Source organism: Thunnus albacares, chromosome 12 (assembly GCF_914725855.1).
Source record: "Thunnus albacares chromosome 12, fThuAlb1.1, whole genome shotgun sequence".
NCBI classification, from domain to species: domain Eukaryota; kingdom Metazoa; phylum Chordata; class Actinopteri; order Scombriformes; family Scombridae; genus Thunnus; species Thunnus albacares.
The window spans coordinates 14,055,542-14,078,180 of NC_058117.1; positions in this window are offsets into that span (position 1 = coordinate 14,055,542).

Below are 22,639 nucleotides of genomic sequence, written 5' to 3' on the forward strand. Positions count from 1 at the left end.
ATTCCTTTAAGACACATTAATATTTTTTTCATCACAGATTATTGACCCAAACATAATCAGAGTCATCCATTTCCCCTGCTAACAACTGCCAGTGCCATAAACACGTCCCTTTAACACAGATACACTGTGCAGTGTTTCCCACAGGATTTTGTCAGACTGTGGTGGACGGACCTAGGACCCTCTTGGGGGATCCAGGAGGAACTGTGTGCTCTTGTAAACAATTTTGTGCTCTAGTAAATAATTTATCATAAATACATCGGTTGTATAGATATGAATGGTGATAACATGGCAAATATAACCAACTATTATAACTATTTTCTGACATTGTTTTGTGTTCACTATTTTTTCCTGCTGAAGACAGGAGGACAAAAAATTAGAGCTGCAATGATTAATCTATTAGTTGATTGACAGAAAATCAATCAGCAACCATTTTGATAACCAAATAATATTTTTTAAGGGAAAGCGACAAAATTAGCTTGGTTGCAGTTTCTCAAATGATGATTTTAAGCTTTTTTTGTCTGTCATACATGATAGTAAACTGAATATATTTGGATTCAGACAGAATTTAACATTTTCTGACATTTTCTGACATTGTGTTGTGTTGTTTCTGATTGTTTGACAGGAAACAGAAATGAGCCGTTTGTTTCCAATACAGCCAGTTTTGCTCTTAGAAAACATTAAGACAAGACTTTAATGTAATCAGTCAGTCATGCTGTTGTCCTGACAAATTGACACTATAAAACAGACAATATTGAACTGTTTTATTATTTTTTCCCCCAAATTGAATGAAATACACTTGTAACGCCAGCACTGAGATAAACTGGTTGCCCTGTCTTTCAGCAATTCGGTGTAAATCGGAGAAATATGACATACTGAAGTTGAAGCTTTGTGTTAGCATGTCTATAGGTAGTAGTGGCTGCTAGTAGCTGAAGCTACCCATATTTAACCTGCATGCAGCCACAGCAGGGCTCCAGTGTTGGTGGCTGAGTGAAAACACACCTGAATCAGTTCACCTAAATAACTCACATTCAGGCAAACCCGACAACAAAATCGCGAGCACCACAAGCTTCAACATCACTGAAGCAATGGTGCAAGACACAACATTAGAGGTTAAGTTAAATTTAAGTTATTATGAGAGGTATAAAAAATATTTCCGGTTCATTATGAAACTGTGGCGGGACAAATTAGACTGTGGCAGGCCGCCATGGTCTATGTAATTAATAGTAAACACTGCAGTATATAGTCTTTAATCTGACGCCAAGCGAATCCACTGGCCATTTTTTTATTGGCATTATTTATTTTTGCTTCACTGGATGGTCTTCTGACAGTCCCTCATTGCCAAACTCCATGAAGACCATCTGTTTTGAAGAGATCCAGAACCTCTGTGGCATTGTTTATTACCTTTGGGGTATTTTGATGTTGAAGAAGTCGCTGTTGTTTACTGTATTTGTGAAATGAGATGGTCAGACCAGGCTCTGAATTTATGTCCATGACTTTACTGTAATACAAAGAGCTATCTAAAGGTAGCTGATTGAAAGGTCCATGGAGATGGTCTTAGTTCCTCTTGGCTGAGCTGAAGGGGAGATAAGAACGACAGACCTGACTATGATTAATGAGTTGGTATATCTACTTGTGTCATGCAAACCAGCAGACGCTGTGTAAATTATGCTTAAAATGCGTCTGAAACCACTTTGTACATTTCCACTTCAGGCCCTTGTGTTTTACTGTGTATTCATGACATCAGAACAGAGAGAATGGAAATAATTTGACAAGTATTTGGCAGGTGGAGGTTTTTTAAAGGACAGGGGCAGGGAATAGGATGGGACACATTTTGATAGTAAAGCCACAGAGCCTGTATAATATGTCTCAAAGAGTGAGAGAGAGAGAGAAGGAAAAAAAATATCTGATTTAAATTCACATATACCACCACCATCTCCCCACCTTGAATTTTCTTTCACCCAATGTGAATGCCAACATTTTTTGACCTTGCCTTTTATACTGCATGGTAATTTATACAAATGTAAGCATTTCCTTCCTCCTTCATGCTCTAAAGCTAGTTTGTTAGCTTTTTCTGGGTGGGTGAGGTCCTGTCTTGAAACACCCAAATCCCTTGGGAACAGGGAGTGTGTGTAGATAGAAGGGAGAGAAGGGGGGTCATGAGAAACTGAAATTAAAGCTTTGCAGCGGTTCACTGCCTCTTCACTTAAATTAAAGACATTCATGCATTTTGAAAAGGTAAGGGGAATTTTAATGAAAATGTATACAGTGTGGAAAATGTCTTTGTAATTCTCTGGTAATGAAGAATTGGAGATGGGCAGGGTGAAAAAAAAAAAAAAACGCGATAATGTATTTTGGAGGATAAACAGAAAGGGTAAACATGACAGAGGTAAATAGTTTGGATATGTGGCTTCCTCATCAAAGCTAATGCCCTGCTGTGTAAATTTGCCAAAGTCTTTGTGCGTAATTGATTCGTGTAGAGGATGATAAGCTGTGTTTTGCGATAAGAGGATGGTTTGAGGACAATTTTGTTTGAGGAAAAATTGGAATTTCAATCCAACTATTTCATGCAAAGGACAAAAGTAAATGAATTATCACAAAGAATGGGTTGAACATCAATATAATCAGACTTAATTTTAGCCGGCAAAACTGAATCCAATTATTCTATTCATTTTCCTTCAACAGAGTAATAAAGTGCATCTGAAATCCCTGTAGAATATGAATTAGCTGTGTTTCTAACATCTAGAGGTTAATGATATGAAGAGCTGCATGTGTACTGTATACTTGATGACTAAGTGCTCTTGCAATCAACCCCTTCAGGCATATGGTGCAATTCCTGGACTTCCTATATTATAATGAACAGTCACAGTCAGTGGCAGTCATTTGAATTTCCAGCTGCAAATCCTTATCTGACAAGTAAATATGTTGAAAAGAAAATTCCTTCACTTTCCGTCTCGCCTCATTCCACCCTCCTACTGGCGAAAATTCTTTTTGGCTCTCTTCTCTGGTGGAGATTTTATTAAAGCATGTCATGAAGAGAAAGACAACAATATAACCAGGCAGACATTAAAGCAAATGAAAAACATCACAGGTTCTCTTTCACTGAGGCTATAGTGCTCACCATAATTCACCCTTGTATACACAAGAATATACCTGTACACACACAGCCAGGTGGCATTCAGTCAAATAACAGACAGGAGCACGTATTCATTCCTGTCATTTCAATTCATTCTCACTCAATACAGTAGAGACCGGCCAATAAAATACCTGTTTAACACATCCGCCCACCCCTCACGACATGCCAGTAATTTCCGTTCCCTCTTCATCTGTCCATCTCCTCTTCTGTCAGTCATTTTTTTTTGTGTGTTTGATAGTTATTCTGTCTGCCATTACTTACCTTAGCCTGTGTCCTCGCCTTCTCCTCTCAGCGTGTGGTGTTTTGTGGGTGTGAAAGCTGAATCAGCTTGCTGTGATGTTAAACAGGGGTATGCCCAGGAATAACTCAACAAAAGCGCTAAAGATCAGTTGAGGCACAAGCAAGAAAATATACATTATAGCACAATCGTGGCTTATTATGAAAACTAAAAGAGATCAGAGGCCAGACAGCCATGCAAACAACCTTCAATGCAGCATAATGCACCATTTTTACACCAGTCGACATATATGTGAAAGTCCCTCGCTCTCCCCTCCATGTATTCCTCCTCCTGTCCATCATCTGTCCCCAAGGGCCATAGGGCTGCTGGCATAATTACAAAGATAGTGGTGTTTGCGCTTGTTAAAATCAACCTTGGTGCCTCCCAAATTGCTAAATGATGAAGTAACTAACATAAATTATAGCCTTCATGCTTTTTTTGTCAGCAAAGACCAACACATTTAATAGCAGAGATACAATACTTAAGTTTGGTACTATCTAACAGACAGTGTGTGTGTGATCAAAATTCCTCAAAAGACACAGAGCTCTCATAGCATGGATAATTTCTGTCTCCAGTGTAGCAGAGGTTTCATAACAACCCTGACAAACAGAGGAAAATATGGCAAACATTTTCATCAGAAGTGTTTATCTGACAGGTGCAGGTGTACACAGGTACATGAATGCAGATGGCATCAAATGCAGCATACATATAATACACACAAGGGTTGCTAGTAACAGAATATGTTTCTTATTATAAATTCTAAGTATATATAAGGAGAGACAATATCCCAGCTACTTTGAGTTGTTTCAGATCACTTCTTGCAATACTTAGAAATTAAAAATCTGCTGCTGTGGCGACATTGTTAGACTTTCAGGCTGCGTCTACACCAAGCTGCCTGACTTTGACACTCTGGATCAGGCAGCAGCAGATGGCATGTCTGCACTGGTCCGAAGTGGCAGAGAAAAACTAAACACACGGCTGTCCAATTAAAAATAGGACTGACTGTAGAGAAATATGACATTCAGCTGATGGTACTCTTCCAAGAGGAAGTCAGAATAGACAAAGATTACTGGAAGATGTCACAGACAAGAAGTTTACAGTCTAGATAGTCCATGCAGGTTGACCTCCAACATTAACTATTACCAAGTATGGACACATCAACCCAACAACCCTCCCATTAACATCAACTTTAGTACAAACAAAGAATAAATGTGTGTTGGTGGCTGTTTCTCCTGTATACAAAGAAAAAGCAGTAGCAGTACAAACTGACATGACTTAACAAAACTGTGCAGAAATGTGTTTGTATTGAAATTAAACAACACAATTTGATTCCAACTTTTAAAAACGCTGAAAATAATTATTTTACATGCAGTGATGTTTTGCACCGAAAAAAAACATTGAAAATTTAAAAAAGTATCAGACACATAAATAAAAGTAAAAAAAATAACATAATTGAAAAATATATCTGTGTTTAAGTGTGTTTAGTTTAACATTCACATTATATATGGGTAGCCACTGTTAAGCTAATTGTTTACACACTTTCTGTCCATTAAGTAAAAACATTGTTTAGACTTATTAAGTGGCGGTAAATGATAAAAATGAACAAGTCTTCCAAATTAAACAACCAAATGGGTCGTTTGACCATGCAAACCAGAACGACCAATAGGAGTGTTTTCTAATCAGGCACCTCTATGAGCAGTAACTGGCAGTACAGCATCATTTGTCTGTGCTTTCCAAAACCACATCACTGTTAAAAAGTAATGATGTTTCATAATGTGACAACGCTGTGGTTAAGGTCTGGTTAGGTTTAGGCACAAAAAACACTTGGTTAGGGTTTAGGGAAAGATCATAGTTTGGGTTAAAATGATTATTTGGTATAGGTTGAAGTTACTAGTTCTTTAAAGTCAGGCAGCCTTCATGGTCATGGCAACAGTAAACACTACGACAATCATAGTTACAGTTTTTAAAAAACTGTCCTGACTCACAGGTGGAAACAGGAAGCTGTGGTCTCCTGCAGCAAAGTGCACTAAGTCCACTTTTTGCAAGGACCTAACCAGCCACCCAACCCACCATTTCTGAATATGGAAATTTGTCACCTATATATACAACATCATAATGACTACAGCCACTAGATTGCATCTGTCACTCAAAGGTAACAAAAAGTGTTTTTTGGCGACTGACATTACCACCTATTGTGTTGTTTTTCTTGGGAGGACATTCTCATGAAAAGATTTGGTGAATACATTTTTCACCTCAGTTATGTTGCACTCTGCTCTGAAGTTGTTAGGCTGAGTGGGTGGCTGGGATGCCTTATTTCATAGTTGCTGTAACACTTTACTCAGGGATAGTTTCTTTTTTGTCTTTTTTTGCCTCACAGAAATTGGGCAGTACAAAGCTGGCATAGATAAATGAGAGGTCTTCCATGCTTAGGATAATTGCTCCCTGCAATGCTATCATGTGTCCAAACGAGTATTTCGTTATCATTCTTGAGTTGAGACAAACCAAACTATGCTTTTGTGGGTTCATGCTACCATTGGTGTATTGCTTCACATGGTGGGTCATTAAGGGATCTTGGATAATGACGTTTTCCCCTCATACCACCATTTTTCTGCAGGGATCCTTTCATCTTTCAGTCAGCAAAATTTGCAAACATGCATGCAGGCTTCATGCACACTGGATATTTTATGTCATCACTCATATAAATATAAGAAGAGCATTCAAGGAAAGTTGACCTTTTCTGTCCAGCTAATCACTGGAGTTTGTTACAGGTTGTTTAATTTCAGTTTGCGTTCCATCCACTGCCAGCAGGCACGTCATTTGCTGTGCGCTTGGTAACAGTTGATAATGAGGTCAGGGTTTTCCTTCCTTTCTAAAGTGACTGCAACTTGACAAGTATTTTTGACCACCTAGACACCCCTGTCAAAAAAGGAAAAGAAAAAAAAAAGCACTGCAACAAGATTATTTGATGCAAAGTCAGAACACTTGTAGCTGCTTTCATTTGCTATTTATTTAATTGTATAGCCAGGATGTCTTCAGTGATTGTCATTGACTCGAGGTGGGTGAGGATTAAGTTTCGAGTGAGAGAAAAAGAATTTTGCCTGTTTAAGAATGTTTCTCTGCTTTTGTTGCTGTTTTAGATTTTCTGTGAAATGATTGGATGAAGAGCTGAAGGTAGATGTCAAACCTCCAAAACACGCAGAATTAAGGTAAGCATGATATTTTCCATGTTTTTTGATGTATGTCATCAAACATGCATTATAAAGTGGCTATGACAATGAACTATTGTCACAAAAGCAGATATGCAGCCTGTCCAATATATCCAATATTATCATCGGTATTCTAATGCTATGCATACCCTGTTTTTCTTCCTCCTAACTTTTGTTACTTTATAGTAAATATCCAGTGCTACTGGATAACTCAGTGGATTGCTTGGTAGTCGGTTATTTGGCGAGGCGAATGCTTCACTAAGATTCAAAGGGATACATAAAATTATCATTATTTAAAAGCTAAGCATCATCAACTAAAGGCTGAACCATTTACACATGGATTGCCAGCAGTGGTCACTTCCAATGATGAGGTCTTAACTGGTAATTGATGAGGTCTCTTGACTACTTTTTACTTTTTTTTCACAGATTGAGGATCTGGTTTTAATGGCAAAATGCTTCACAAATGACTATTACAACAATGCAGTTATTCAGTTAGTACTGACACACCAATTATTTTTAGGAAATTCTCCTAAATTGGCCACTGAAGTTGCTCCATGCCTTCATATATTTTCTGAATATGGTAGCAAGACTTTTTTTTTCTTACAGAGTGTATTTGTTATGCAAATGTATTGGGCCAAAGAAACCAATTCAAACCAAATCTTCATGTATACATTTATATTGTACAAGGGTTGATGAAGTTAATATGAACACACTGTAACTATTTTAACCTCGCTATCTTGAAATCACACAGTGTAGAAAACTAGGAGGATGCTGCACTTATTATGGATTAAATGACTATGTTTATGGTTTGGTCAGACACTGCTGTGTAATTTCAATCAGCCAAACTTCCCCCACATACAAAGCGCAGCTCATTACCACTCACCTCTGTGGACGCACTGTTTTGTTCCCTTGATTGGAGGGCCTCAGCTCCAATTAATATGTTAGAAGGCTGACATTTCAAACGAGGCTCCATCCTCTCTTGTTTGGAGCACATCGCCTCATTTAATGAAGGTGCACAAATAGAAATTTCTGGTGTGGAAGAGTAGAGGTGTTTTCCTTTGATCTTTTTTTAAATGTTAGCATATTCTATGTGAATCAGCACGTGTACTGAATGTATTCCCTTCAGAAAATATCTTCACCTGGTGTTTTTAAAAATGTGATTTTTGTATAACAGTAAGCTTATACATTGTTTAGGTTCACATGGCTGAATTAATGAGCATGCATTAAGTGGTTTGCGTGTGTGTGTGTGTGTGTATGTGTATGTGTGTGTGCACCAGGTTTAGTCTTGGTGTCTCAGGGTTTGCTTGAAAATGGGACTCATCCCATACGTACGGTTGCAGCTCAGGCTTATTTATTTTCATTCCTCAATTCTCATCTTTTCCTTTAATGACATATTATTGATTGCAATATTTGTTTTCTGCTGGAGTCAGAAATTACACTCAGGCAGTGCTAATAGTTTTCTTAATCGCCAATAAATAAATATTACAACAGTTGACACAGGCGAATATAAAACATGATAGTTTTTCTGTTTTTTTTTTTTAATTCTGAGATTCATTTAAAGATTGTAGAAGCAGAGTAAGGGTTTCTGGCACAACTTCACTTACTTCCAAGGTGCAGAGGAGAAGAGAAAAAAGTCTAAAGGGGTCAAAAAGTCTAAAGAGGTCAACACTTTTGAAGGAGGAAGAATCATAAGGGAGAGGGTTGTTAAAGCATGTCAGCATTCCAAAGTCCTGAACAGTAAGCTCACAACTAAACCTCCTCAAGGCAACTGAGCCTGCATAAATTGCCAATATACCAAAAACCTTAAGTCTTTTAATCATCTTACCAATGGAAAGACCATTAACATTGAGGGCTTTAAAACAAAACAAAAAATGTTGTCTATATGATACAGTGTCCATGTGGTAAGATATATATAGGGAGACATCCCGTTCCCTTAAAGAGTGTATCACTGAATATAGGGGCTCCATTAAGAGAAACGATGTAACCAGTCCTGTTGCAAGACATTTCAGTGAAAAGCAACATCACATCTCTATTTTTATAGGCATAGAAGTGATCAAGTCCAGCCAAAGAGGTATTAATGTCAATTATCTCAGGAAAAAGAGAGAAGCATTTTGGATTTTCTATTTCAAAACTTGATTTCCAGGGGGCTGGAATGAGGACTTCTCAGTTAATGAGTTTTTATAGTGGTTCTTAAATATCTCTCATTTATGTAGTTTTATAGTAGTTTTTATGACATGTTGTTTTATGATGTATTTTGTTGCTCTTCCTACTCTTTCTATATATAGCACTTTTTTTCTTTTAATTAAAGTTTTTTTGAAGTACTGTCCAAAAAGGCACATTTTGGATTAAGGCCTCTTCTGTACAAACTCAAGTACCTCTCCTTAGTTGCACTTCTCTAGTTAATGGACCACATATGGTGTTACCCACGTCCCTTATTGGACACTGCCCTTGCCTTTTTCTGCTTTATATCTACCCTATTTAAATGTTTGTAATGCGTTTCATTATGACCCTGATGAAGGCCACAAGCGGAAACGTTGGTCTAACAATTAAGTTTTTCTATATACTACAAGTGTTGCTGGAGTTTTGACCTCTTTATTCATTTGAAGATTCTCAGGAAGAGAAAAAGAGAGAAACTGTGAAAAGAGGAAAAAATAAAATTAGACCCTGTTTCATATGCAGAGCTACATCCTCTGAGCCATCAGTCCAGACCTTTCTCTTTTAGAGGCACAGTGGATTTCAAGCCAGCCACTATCTCTTTCTTTCTCTCACATAATGTAGCTCCAGCTGGCCACGCTGCTTTAGAGATGTCATGAAGGGTCACACGCGTGACGCTATTTCCCTTCCCCCTTGCACCAAGCCCTACAGGTTGTTTAGCATTTCAGACAGGGCTCTTGTGTTGCCTCGCAGCCTAGCACAAGGGCGCTTAGGGATGTCATCTCCTCAAAGCTAATTGCTGTGCCCTTCTCTTAACGAAACAAGCTCAGGAAATAAATAACTAATGTGCCCCTTGGTACGCTCATTAGCTAACTGCAAATTCGCTGTTCCACAACTTTTCTTGCTCTCACCATCTCACTCCATCTCACTTAGCTTTCACACCGCACTGCCAACCCACCTATCACACACACATGCACACACACGCACATACACACACACATTTGTACTACATTCAACTTCATACTCCATTTTCTTCTCTGTCACAAAGTCTCACATTCTGTCTTTTCCTCTGCAACGAGAGATCAACGTAATGAGGATGCTAAAGAGTCTTTCTGCAATTCCTTTGAAGGATTCTGAGCCGGTTAAAAACAAACAGCTCTATTCAGTAGGCAATGAGAGATCTTGTTATCATTCCTGGCATAAAAGTCACCACAGTCACTGGAATTTGACACGTTCTTTATTCTGAATTCAGTGACAGGTGGAGGTGCTGTGAACTGTAAGAGAACTGATGCTTTCTTTTCAATTGTTGCAATTCATCAAGTACCTAACATTCACAGCACTTATGTTGTTTTGAAGTTTTTGAACTAAATTAGCATATTCAAAACTGTTTTACATTATGTAATAATCATCATATTTACAAAACTAGCAGTAAGGTAGAGAGTGTAGTTTTACTTCATCAGGGTCTGAAAATCTAGTGGAATGTGTAAACAGTTGACCTCTCCCAACATTTCACTTAATAAATTAATTCTGGTATTTATACGTTTTTAAAAAGAAATAGTTTTTATATATAAAAAAAACAAAATAAGTTCCCTCTATGATATCCCTGAATAGAGTGTCATAGAATCATTTCTTTCAGATTGAAAGAGCGAGCTTTTCCCTTTTGAATTCTTCCTTTGACTTGCTCTTGCACTCAATCAATTTAGTTTGTATGTATGATGATAATTGTAAATGGGAGAGGGACCTTGGCAACAAATAGATAGAGGATACACGACAAGATGCTTTGACTGTATCAAGACGGTTTTGTGTATTTTTCCCTCCATTTCCTCCCAGTTTGCATTATTACCTATGCACTATAGTCCTTGTCACTACTTTTGGCAGGCCAAGGGTATAGACACCAAAGCCGTTGCTCTTTGCTGACATAGACATAGCTGCAGGAACGTACTCTGAACAAGGGGTGCTGAAAAAAAAGGGGGGGGGGGGGGGGGGGGGCACTTAACTGGACAGAATTGCACTTGGAAAGAATGGTGTTATGAGTGCGCATATAGACACTTAACTAAAAACATTGATAAAATATACAGATATACAAATTTGTTTTTGTTTTTGTATAAACCAGAAGTTGCACATTTAATCTTTTTGGACCCTCTCTGTAAAGACATTTTTATAAAGTATGTATAAACAAATACACACTTTCTCAAGCACAGTGCTTTACAGAGAGGAACCAAAATGATTAGATATTGGCATGGCAACTTGCTCATAGCCAACCTAGATATGATAAATGAATATCCAAAAGGTATACGGACCAGATTCGAAAAAACAAGAACATATTACACATATAGCCAAAGCCCAGTCTCCAAAGACAAATGCATGCTGCATGGCAGCAGCATTAAAAAAATAAAGAACATTGTCTTACCGCCTACATCACAGAACTCCAAATGTGGCCTTTCTCTCCAGGTTGGCACTGACAAAGGTCCTCATTAGGGCAACAAGGTCCAGACTGTATATTGCCATGAGCATGCATCAGAGCAAAGGTGCGATGACATGGGGAGACATAGGCATAGTTTAATGAGGTTTTTGGCTTCTTTGAAAATTGTTTGTGGATGGAGTTTAGACATAGTTGTGACAATATCTTTTACGGTGTTACAGGGAGAATCACCAAAGACATCTCCAATCATTTTCAGCTGGATTCCAGTTGGAATCCGTGAAGGGAATCTATATTCACTTTGATCCTTGTTGGCTGCCTTACTATCCTTCTGAGAGCTGCTGTTTTCATGCCATCTTGGTCAAATCTCCCCTTTGTTCCTCTGTAACCAAGTCCACTGCTTCATAAAACTGGTGGTGCCATGAGTGTCGTGCCTCTGCCTCTAGCTCGGTTGTGCACCAATAATGGACTGGGGTTTTTGTTACCCTGTGCAACTCAGCATCACCTGGCATTTTCAGTCTCACTATGGATACCATGTATAGTATGTTCTTCCCCACTCCATCATCTCAAAGTGCGTCCATGTGCTTTCTAAGCAATCCAGTTCACTCAAGGGCACCCAGTCTGCAGGCTTTGGTGTTCTGTAAACTCCTGGCCACCGACTCACACAGCTCGAAAAGTACTTCACAATACAGGTTTTAGCTGTCATTTCTTGCTTATACAGACCTCAAATCTTGGCTCTGGTGTCTCATCTTACACCCTTGTCATCCTTAAGCCACTACATAGTTCCATTGATTTCTTTGTAGGCATGCTTGATAGCTATCATTGGTATGCACCATCTTCTTGGACATATGGCCAGTATGGTAACTACCTCATCGCATCCAAACATTGACTGGTAGAGCCTCTTATGTTTGGATGACTCATAGATTACCACAGCTATGCCCTGAACAAAGTCCATGGAATCAGTGATCAGTGATAAATCTCACCTCACAAGCGGCCTCTTGAAGAACAAAGTCAAGCGAGTAGTTGGCACAGTGGACGAACAGAGACTCTTCTTTCAGTCGCACCTGAACACACGAAAACCATCCTGACATATTGCTAGCTCCATCAAAACAGTATCCCCAGAGACGTTCAACTGGGATGTTCAGCCTGAGAAATACATCTTTGATGCACTTGCACAGGGACTCTCCCTTGCTGTTGGAAGCATTGTAAAATCCAAGGAAATCTGAGTGAATCTCAATGTTCTTATCTACATATTGCAGCATCAATGAAAATTGTTCTATTGTACTGGCGTCCATGGTACCATCAGCTGTGAGTCCATAGTACAGACTATTTACAGCATGTGATACAATCTCACTGTGAATTGTATCCAATAACCAGTTATCTCTCCTAAGAATCCATTCTCTTGCTTTTGGGAAGTTGTAGGTACGTTCCAGCATAAGGTCATACAAAATGCCATCACGATTGCTGTCACCCCAAAAAGCCACCCCCTTCTTTAGCAGGAAGAACACTGACTTGAACATCAGTTCCAGAACATGCCTTGCTCTATTCCAAGCTTGGTGGTCAGCGTCAGATAAAGGGGCATTAATTAGGGTGTTTTCTAGAGCAGAGATTTTTTGAATGGCATCACTGTGAAGCTTAGACTTCTCATGCTCATTGAATTTTTCTGTGGCCGTCCACCAGTTTGTGAAGTCTCCCTTAACAAAATTGCTGTCTAACCTTATGCAATCTTCATAATTCGATCTTTCTCCACCACTGTGACACAGCTAAAACAGACAATGTGATCACCATCCTCAATATTATGCACCCATCTCCATTTGGTGAACTAGCTTGCATTGAATGAATGACTAAACGTTTCTTTCTCAAACGGCCTTCCAGGAAAACTGAAGCTGGTTGGGTGATGCAATGCCTCTAAAATGTTAGCATTTTGACCTGCAACGTTAGCTTGAATTGCGGGGGGACGGCTCCTGTCAATGTGCTCCCGATCATCAAACTCTGGGGAGGGTGCATTGGTTGTTTCAGAGATGCTTGGACTGGGCTGAAAGTCTGCCTCCACCCACTTGCTGAATCTTTTTTTGCTTTATTGAGGCTTCCCAAAAAAATCAAAAATGTGTTTTGACGCCATTTTGACAGGAGGTCAGCTTGCTACATCAGTGACGAGAAGGTCAATAGCTTCATGATTAGTCACATGACACAAATTGTTGCTGTCATTAATGGGTTACTGTTACAGTCATTAGTGTTTCTAATGCATTTTAATGAATGTTCATTAATTTTATTTAATTTTTGGGTTAATACATTTTTGGGTGCCCTGAGCACCCTATGTCCTGCGGTGATGTGTGCTGGTGCCCAAACCAACCGAGAGTTGAACATGGAAGTTCCTTTTTGACCTTGGAAACCTAATTTGACAAGACAAACAAACAAAAAGAACACTTTATAAAAGGAACACTTAATAGCTTTCAAGTGCATCTCACGGTCCTCCTCAGTCGATGTTTGCTCTGGTGTGAAAAAGATAATGTCAGGCAGTCATAAATGGGGGTCTTTGTCAAGGACTGTCCTCACATTAATACAACTCACACAGAAAAAGCAGGTAAGTGGACTTTGAGTGAAGACTGTGTTTGTCAAATAACCAAGAGTCGCCTGTTCAGTTCATTGTTCAGCTGGCTTTCCCACCCGCAACAGGGCCAATTGTGTTTGTTGGAACACACATGCAAGCTGTAAGTGCTGCCATAGGGAATAAAATCCATCAGTGCTCTAGATCTTATATCCCAACGCCACTGGTGGACTACAAGACAGTCTTTACTTGTAATAAACTTCTTCACAGACTACATGTAACTTCCATTATCCAGAACAAATTGGATAACAGTTTCTCACATCTGTGTGTAAAATGTCACAGGAAACAAAGGGATTAGGATTGTTGTGTTTTTTTGACAGTGTATATACTGTATATATGGTTTGGTTTTGGAACTGCATAGCTATGGATATCAGTAGAATTATTTATAATCAATACCAGGACAGATATCTGGCTTTTCTTGCTGGATTCACTCTCTGAAGGTGTGTCAGTTCCCTATCTGAAATATGAATTACTTATGAATTATTGCTTCTGGCAGGGAAACGTATTCTGCTATAATGGAGCTAGGTAACCCCTCTGCTACGTTGTAGATGTAGAGATTTTTAATATATTTCCATATCAAAGGATTAGTTCTGTATTTAATGGTAATGATCTGTCATTTCTGAACATAAGGAGGCCACATGTGGACTGTCTTCCGGCAGAGATTTATAACATATTGCTGAATGGACATTACACTGGAATGGAAACCTTCAGGGCATAACGTTAATACTGATTTGAGACAGTGCACGGACTATGATGATATGGCTGATAGTAGGTGGCCTATGGGACAATATTGTGAGTTGTCAGCAGGAGATGAGTGTTTTGTTCATGTTTGTTGAAAAATCAAAATAAAAAGTAGAGGAGTGCTGGGTTTGGTCAGATATATCCCTATATTACGTCTGTGGCATTCTCATCCATCCATAACTAGATTTTATACCCACAGGAGAAGTTGAACAGATTGATTTTGAAAAATCATGAATCTTTGGAGTAAAGGCTGTCTTACTGAGCTTAATGTTAAGGCTAGGGGATATGTGGACACACAGCTCAAAACTAATGTCTGCCTAAGCCTCCCAATAATCAAAGGATGTATCATGAATAAACCTTGGTAGAAAGTACATTTCCAGGCATTTTTCATTGAGAAAATATTTGATTTTTCTTACAATATCAACACAAGTTGCTCTTATTTAAGACAGCCCATTCTTAAGGCAATCTGTCCTTGGCCAAGCATGAGCCTCAGGTTGTTGCAGCATTATATTTCAGTTCTCCATTAGTGAACTATGACTGAGATATATCTATCATTAAAGGGAAGTGCTTACAAGTGTAACTTAATGAAATAAATAATACAATGTCATCTTTTAATAGTTATCTCTAGCCCTTTTTTATGGATCTATTCTGTTGTAAAACCTTTTAGCTGCATTCTTGTACTAATCAGTTGAATTTGGCAAATGAAAATGTCACCCTGCACGCCATCACAAAGGGCAAAAGAAGATAAGAGATACTAACTAAAAGCAGATGTCCCATTGGAGCTTGTACAGAGGAACATGTCTCTCTCAAACCTCAATCCTATGGGGAAATGGGATAGCATAAATATGTGACTGCATGCTAAAACACAAAAGCACACATACTTACTAGTCTGTATAAATGCACAGATACATACACACAAGTAGCTAAGAAGTCTCAGATGGGTTTATGTTTGGTTAATGAATGAGTGACAGAGAGACATGAATACCCATTAGTACGTACTTTGAAAACATACAACCTCAGACTACTATCAAGCAAATTATTGATTTCTTGAAAGACAAAATGTCTGTAGAATGAATTCACTTGTTTGGATCTTGTCACTAAAGCCTGATTAATGTGCTGTTAAAGTAAACAGCACGTAACCTGCATTCAGAGACTATAACGATGAGGAATGTTCTTCATGCTACAGCTATGGATGTTAATTATTTTACATACCATAACCTGACATCAGTAGTGCACTGTAGCAACCAAAATAAAGGCTGTGTCAGCTTAGTTTAGATTACCCGGGCACGTGGTGAGGCTGAGCAGCTATTTCTTAACGTAATAGCTCTGCCTCAGGTAATGGTAGAGAGCCGGAGCATCTCCCAAATTAATTTTGATTTCTGGGCTCAACTCAAACCTAATCAGGTTTCTCCTGAGTGCCATGCCTTGCTTTTATAGATTTCCCATAAAGTGTACACACACACACACACACACACACACACACACACACACACAGGGGCTAGTGTTACAATATTTGTGAGGACCTTCATTCACTATTTTAATTCCCCAACATGTACTGTAACCCAAACTGTAATCATAACCCTCTCCACAACACACCAAGCCACAGACAGTGTAGCCAGCCATTTAAGTATGTTTTTGTGATGTGTTCATCATTGTTGGCTGTTGTCTGTCTTTCGGCGTCCATTCAGGCAATTTCGGCATGATGAATTGTTGTCAGAAGCAGACTGTAAAATAGAGCTCTCTGACTTGCTGTTCAGCCTAGCTAATCAGTATTTTCACCTCTTCTGTTAATTTTTCTATATTTTTTTCCTCTCTCCTCTATTTTCTTATTTAAAAGACTTTGGGCTGACAACAGCAGTTTAAAGCAAATCCAAGCCAAATTCTACCCTGCCAGTTGTAATGCTTTTTTCTATCACATTAAAATGTGCATACCTAGAATATAATGAGACTATTAAAGCAGATTCACAGTGCCATGAGGCTGGCTAGTATGCTTTTTTGTTTGTTTGTTTTTTTTTTTACTTTGTGAGTACAGATACAGACTACTTAGTTATTTCCTCTCACGCAGAGAGTGTGTGCATGTTACCAGTCAGCTAGCCGTCAGCTGTGATCTTTGCAGTGCATGTAAGTACAGCTTTAGAAGAGTTTATGCAGCCTTGTGAGTATATGCATTAATCTGCTCAGTGTCAGGACAGTTAGTGCAAGAATTTACAGTGCCAGAATAAATTCATATGCCACTTAAATTGGCATTATTCTGATAATGTGACTAGTGAGAAATTGGTCAGTAAAATGTGTATTCAAGTATGACATGCATATTTTTGGAACACTGGTGTTCCTTGGTTTTAATCACTCCCAGCAGTGATAGTAATCACATAAGGTAACTGATGATCAGACTGTTTGATACTGTAGATCACCTTAAATCGTTTTTTGAAATAATTTGTTGGGTCTTTCAAGTCTTAATTATAGACAACAGAGAGATGACAGGAAAAGAGCGGGAGAGAGAGGCCTGGCTGGGGATGTTGCGATTCATTGTGGGGGCCTGATCAGCTGTAATCATGGTTTGCAAACATGGAGAAAATCACTATTTAATCACAGCCCAATGTGACTAACCAGCTTTGAGGCAACTCTATATTGTCAGCTGACCAACAATATTTTGCACTTTGTGCATTAACTTTAGACTATTCTGAGAAGTCAGTTGATAAATGATTCTGGGGGAGTGTAATGGTGGTAGGACCCCCATGATAGCTCCTGTAAAATGTTTTGCCCCCATCCCTGCTAAGTGAAGGTGGACGTCTCACTGAAAATTGACTGCTGTTGGATAAAATATTGAAGTTTGGTAGATTAGGGAGGAAAAGGAAAATGAAAAGGTCTTGTCATTGTATTGTTGTGGCCTGGAAGGGAAGCACGCGTGAGGGGTTAACTAAAATAAAGGAATTTTATTTAACAGGGATTAATTTAATTTAACAAATGTAACAAAAATGTTGTTTCTAATAAAAGAAACAGGCAGGGAAACATGCTGCCAGGTTAACTAAGATAATACCAAATAAACTATACAGGAAATCATAGAACTCCAACGTAACATGACGTGGTGCCGGGGAAGTGGGAGCCACCAGACTACCAGGAACAGGTTTTATGCAACCTGGAGACAGTGGCCAGCTGCCTCCAATTCCTCTGGTCTCAGCTCCTCCTAGTGAAGATGTGAGAGAGATGTGTGGGAGAAACGTGAGGAGGAGACGGCAACTACTCATGATGCACAGCACCGTAACTCGAACAAAATTCATGTACAATAGTTAACAATAACACAGTTAATAATTTCTACATAGTGGTAGCTGGAAGGAAAACACCTGATTACTGATCACATTTTTATAATTTGATTTTAGATCTATAGCAGCATCTGTCTGTCAAAATAGCACACAAATAGGCAATTTAAATCCATTAATTATCGAAAAAACACAATAAATGAAAAGGAGCAATAAAAGCAGCTTCAGCCTGCAGAACATGTTTAAATAAAATATTGCTTATTTAGTTTGTGAAAGTCTGACGTCCTTTCAGGCTGTGCGGCATCATATTTTCCTAAAGGAGCTGAGACCTACTTGAAATGCAAAAGAATAAAGGGGAAGCCTTTTGGCTTATGAAGAACAATAATAAATTTACAAAATGATTCGGTCATTTTTATATTATATTTTATATTTTATCAGCTGCTGTTGGTGCTTTCATTCCTGTTCAGCTGACCAATCAGTAAACACACTGGATCAAAGGTGTGTTGCTGTCCGGTAAAAAACTTCCACATAGGATACACCTGGGGTTCCTCGCTCTCAGCTCCTCCAGGAGCTTCCTCTCTCCTCACTCCTCGTTTCCTCTGGATGCATTTAAGGGAATGGAAGATCCTCCATGATGTCAGTGGGAGATTGGTTTCCAGATCACAGCCAGAGGATGGAGGAGAGAGGACACAAGGAAGCATAGTTAGCATAATGAAAAGCACCCCTTGATGGCCTCCAGCTCCAACCTACCAGGAACCAGCAACACTGAAAGACAACACACAATACAGCAACACCACAACACACATAAGCCCTGGCAGAGGCCCTGGGGCCGTCACAGTATGAAAATGTTTTGCAACAGATAGACCTACACCTGGGTCAAATTGACCCAAACATTATCTCTGTGATATTAAGACGCTGGGGGATATTGTCTTTGTTCTTTCTTTCTCAAAACTTCATCACACTGAGGCACCAAAAAAGGTACTATGCTGAAAAGAATGCAGTTTCTCAGTGCAAAAACTGGAACGGGTCGATTTGACACCATGCCTTTTTTTTTTTCTTACAAAATCTTGGCAGACTAAGCTCCCTCATAAATAGGGTAGATACATACATACACACAGTATGAAACCTCAAAAATTCCCTGTACATTTTAATAATTGAAAATGTGAGCTTTCTCCCATTGGTCTTTATGTGATGTACAACAATGTCTGGGCCTCATTTACAGTCAGGGCTGCTGAGACCGCTCTATGCATTCAGATGTGGTTTTGCTGCCAGGCTCAGAGCATGAAAACGAACAGTGAATTGAATTGTCAGGCTGGAGCCATACAACGAGGATCCACTCTGCAGCGAAACAGTGAAAAACTGAGTTGCAGACTAATGTCTCCCCTTGGAATAGCTTCTCTGTCTAAGATGAGACAGCGACAGTCTGTATCTTGTATCTAAAGGCATCGATGACAGCAGCCGTGCTCTATCTGTGTCTGGGTTTGGGTGTTTGACACTAGACTCTGGAGAAATAGTCTGGAGGAATAGTCCCCCAACAATCATGCTGTGAAACTAATCAAATCAATTCTCCAAAGAAAAAAAAAAGATTAAATGTTTTCAGTTTGAATTTTCCAACTATTCCACTCTGGGTGTCAGAGTATTAGGAGTTATAGCTGGATGATTGGGTAGTAGCTGAAATTAAATGTCTGTATTATTCACATAGGTAAAACATCAGAAATCCTTGCAAACCTCCTACGAAGAGAGGGTGGATGTGGGAGTTTTTTGCCCAAGAGAAAAAGTTATTTCAAAACATTTCTCATATTTTTTTTTCAGAAACTTAAAACACATGTCCAGCAGGTGGGAAAAAAATGAGGGTTAATGTCATGACCTTGCCTCCGAATCCGTTTTCAGGAAACCACTAAAGACAATGGCAACCTGTGCACACCCTGATATTTATGCACATAATCATACACTCAAGCCACCAGAGCTACCTGTCAAAATCAGGAACCAATCTGCAAGAGTGATTAGTTATGCCTGACTGGGTTTGCTGAACATTCCCCATCTGCATGCTCTAGTAATGTATGGAATAAGCAGAGTTGGTAATAAGGCTAGAGACTGACAAGGTTAAGCTGATGCAGATGCAGGATAAACAGTTTGGCATGGACAGAGGTCACTAAGGTCTGACAATTTGAAAGGTTCTTGTAAGTTTTTTTTTTTTTTTAATTGGAGGATAATAAAAAAGGCAAAGCCAGATACATGAATACATGACTGAGCTGAAGTCCCAAATATTCTATAATTAGAGTTTTGGAGGCTGATTTGTGGTAAAGAACAGTGGCAGCACAAACTGTGGTGGCTCTTCTAATTTCATTTAAATTTTTAGAGCATGAAATATGAGAAGCATGATATCATTTACAGAACATCAAGTTTCAAAAGGACAAACAGATGTATGGAACAAGACTGCACAGATTTTTAAAACTATCTAACACCTATTAACACATTGGGGTTCAAAATAGGGCCAGTGATTTAAACAGAAAAAAAATACAAGATTACTTTGGCAACATAGTCCTGCTGACATCAAGTTTGCTATCATGAGCTGCTGCTAGAACTGCTGAACAGTTACCATAATTGTTTTCCAGACAAGTGTTAAAATATTCAACACATGCACTGTCTCTCTGCCATTTAATCTGTGGACAATAAAACACTGTAAATCTCTCAGATTTGATAGTTAGCTTTGATGCTTGTGTTGCCAGCTGTACAGAAGACACTGTAAGTGCATTGTTTGGTAAAAATTGGCAGCAGGCTAAAAGAAATGCTGTCTGTTGTGAATTTTTGTCTCTGGACAGATGGGGGCAATTTTCACCATGAAGTGATACAATTACATAGATATAGGGTGGTAAAGTAAGACAAAACAACAATAACCACACCGAAGGTTACCTTTTTGTCAGTGTAAATGTTTTCATTCCTTCTGCTGTAGTTCTGTGGCTGAGAGGAAAATAAAGTCACAGAGGGAAAACCCAGTGCTTACCTTTGTGCTGTATCACTATTGATTTCACTCATAGTGGTCCTGACCACAAGAGTGCAACACTGCCATTTAAGATATCATTCACAGGCATTGACAGAATTGTGTCAGTTCTCTGTAATCCTGATTGCTGAGTGAAACATGCCTGAACTTGCAGTCATCTACACTGTATTAAGAAAGCTTGAGTGAGACTACAATATACTGTATTTTGCCGCTATGTGCTGCTTCATTGTTTACCAGCTAACATGTCCACACACTGTGTTTTTGACTATATGATTTATTATTGTTAATAATAGTATAGTCATAGGCAACACCATCCACAGTTCTCATGTAGAAAGATGCCAGACTTGTGACAATTTGATTGACTCTCAAGATTAATTGGATTTATAAGGCTGACAACAGCATATATTACATTTTCAAGAAACTACTGGAAGGTGTCCTCTTAAAAGAAGACAGCAAGAGGCTACTGTGTCAGGCTTTCCCTCTTCTTAGTTTGGGGCTTTGTACTTTGAGATATTGTTTGTGCATTTTATCATGCTCAAGCATGCTGTGACATTTTCACAAAACACTGTACTATAGAAAACAATAGAACTTCATAGTCTAATCATCACTGAAAATGTATCCTCAGACTCACTTCAGGCACAGTAAGGCACATCACAGTGTATGCATAAAAACATTACAATGACAGTAGACACCTGCCTACGTACACACACTCCTGAATTCCTACACCCAACATCAAGGTCACCTGCTTTTGTTCAGATGACGGACTGCTGTAGGAGTAAACAACCTCTTTATAGCTCTTCATAGCTCAAACTCTTTGTGGAGAGGATGGCAAGTGTCACTCACTACCTGAGGCCTCTTGTATATGCATTTTACAAATCAGACAACTGCCTTTTCTATCTGTATAATATCTTTCCAAACGCTTTGCAAATTCTGGCTCATTGGTTCCTGCCCCCTGTGTTAAGGTTGTTGAACCTTTGACGAATATTAAGAACTAGAATGCTGTCTGCCAGACAGACAGAGTCTCTGTAGTATTGTACATTGTGCTGTGTACTGAAAATGGTTTACTTTGTACAAATAAAATCAGATGGGATGTTTAATCTCTGTTCAGAGTATGTTACTTGTCTGTGCCCTCAAAACCGTTACAGATCACAGCTGAAAAAGAAATACATTTTATGATGTAACAACACTATTTTTAAGGTCTGTGTAGGTTTAGGCACCAAGACAACTTAGTTAGGTATAGGAAAACATCAGAGTTTAGGTTAAAACAACTGTTTCCGTAAGGTTAGGAGACCATTGTTGTCTTGGTTACAATAATAACCACGTGGTTAAGGGACAATCATGAGTCATGGTTTTTAAGAAACAATGTTGACTCATGGTTGGAAACAGGAAATGAACAGCAATCTCCCATGTTATAATCTGATGTTTTGTTGACCCATCCAACCACCCCAACCTCATCCCTCTGTGGACATTGTCACTATAATAACGTCATCTGATTTTCTGCTTTGCTCGACTCATAATCATAAATATATGCCATTTGGGGCACTCGCGTAAATGACTGATCCTGTAACTTTTCCTGGTGGGGATATTTATGATATACTGTCCTATTTGTTTATGCTTGTTTAAGAATGCTTTGATCATATGAAGCAAGCCTCCATTTAAAATGAGTTCCAGGAGTTTCTTGAAAAGCTATGGCAAAATCAACAAATAAAATCTGTGCATATTTAGTTTGTTGCAGTAGTTTGGCCAACATATTGTCATCAGTGACAAAGACACTGTCTGTGTGCCTGTGTGCTTTGTAAGCAAACTGCAAGGGGGCCAGTTGATCAGTTTTGGATGAGCTCAG